Below are 1,852 nucleotides of genomic sequence, written 5' to 3'. Positions count from 1 at the left end.
CATCATATGGGATAAGAGTAAAAACGAATCTTTTATTGCTTAACACCTACTTACATTTGAGTGTGTCTGATTGGGCTGAACTTACCGCACTTAAACATCATTATCTGGTTCTGTACTATAATGTTTGTTAGTCTATACCTTCAGAGAGGTCTGTTGCCGAAAGTTTTGGTAAAGTACCCCTGTGAACATTAACATCCATCAATTGGTCGTCTTAATCGGACTCCGGACACTGAGCTTATGTCCATTTATCGAAAGAAAGATGTTAGTTTCTTATTGTAATTGTTCGATCGATAATTTTATGTACTGACAGGGAATTTCAAGTCTCCAATTTTTAAAACAGATTGCGTTACTTATTGTTATTCCTTTGCATTTTTTGCATAAGATTATTAAAATCAATTGCAAACGTTGTGCTGGTATTTGGGGTTGCAAAGCTTTTACAGGTAAAGGGAACAATAAAGGTGATTTTTACGGATGTGAATTTAAACATGGATGCAATTTCCGTTCAAAACTCTTCATTACAGAATATTGTGTCAGTTGGAGGAACATAGTTGAAAAACCCTCATTTCTCTATGATTAAAGTCTATAGTAAATAGGGATTCGTCTTCAAAACAAACCCAGAATGAAAACTGGATCTGAAATAAACCTGGGACTATTATACTAACGGGACTGGAATTGCTATAATTGGTATAATAGTCTCAGAATAAACGTAGTTGAAAAAAAGGTCGAAGAAGGTGCAATTTGGAAACCCTCACGTTATACAGACATTATTCAGAATGAAATTAAACAATACTATTTTGGTTGATAGATATACTCATTGAAATTTTGTACGCCTTTGTAAACTAACAATTGCGGTTAGTTGATTTCGAAGTTGTTAATATAATATCTAACTGCGTTTTCAATAATGCATAATACTATTTTTCTAGTCGGTTAATAAACTTGATATTTTAAAACCTAATAATGAAACCGACATAAAATGAATGAATTATTTAAATCTCTTTGTTGTTATAATATGTTGTGATATAGATGTAATTGATGATATATCATAAGAACTCTCAATGTGTTTCCGCTAAGCCATTTGTAAAAAACCAATACGGTTAAACTACTAAATTAAACTGGTACAAGCCACCGTAGATTTATAAATTAAATCTGAAGATCCAACATTATGCTGTCTGTAAAATTGGGAATTCCACAGACAAGTGGAAAATCCATAGCATCAATGGTATTCCTAGTCTTGTAATTTTATCAAAATAAGATCTGTCTATAAATCATTTATAAATTATTATCTTTGTTGATACATTTTACGTTTTAATTTGATTTAAAGATTAATAGGCATATTATCTATATGGTTGCATTTCTTCAATATAAATCTTTTATTTTTAAAAACAAACAAAAACCAGAAGTTTGGCATATCCAGGATACATTAACGCTACAAATATTGTGTTTTTTTTAAATATTTTTTGTTAAAAAGTAAAATATAACCAAATATATTAATATAACCATTTGATAACTGTACCAAGTAGGATACTACAATATATTCAGTAAGATACTTCGCTGCATTATCAAGATACACCACGGTATCCAGAAGATGCCTAACTGTATCAACAAGAATACTACACCATATCGAAAACAAAATAGTACGCTGTATCAAGAGGTGTGCTACATTACATCCGTTATGATACTTCAACAGATTTAGATGCTACACTGTTTTCCCAAGATACTACATTGTCTCTTGAAGAATGCTACACTTTATCTAGTTGGGGACTACACTAATTACAGAAGCGGATTTCACTGTATCTAGTAGGATATGGATATTTTTAGTTAAGCCATTTGCTACCAATGTTTATAGTTTAGT

This window comes from Mytilus trossulus, chromosome 6 (genome assembly GCF_036588685.1).
Source record: "Mytilus trossulus isolate FHL-02 chromosome 6, PNRI_Mtr1.1.1.hap1, whole genome shotgun sequence".
NCBI lineage: Eukaryota > Metazoa > Mollusca > Bivalvia > Mytilida > Mytilidae > Mytilus > Mytilus trossulus.
The sequence above is the reverse complement of the archived record's forward strand: the minus strand, read 5'-3'. Positions refer to the sequence as shown.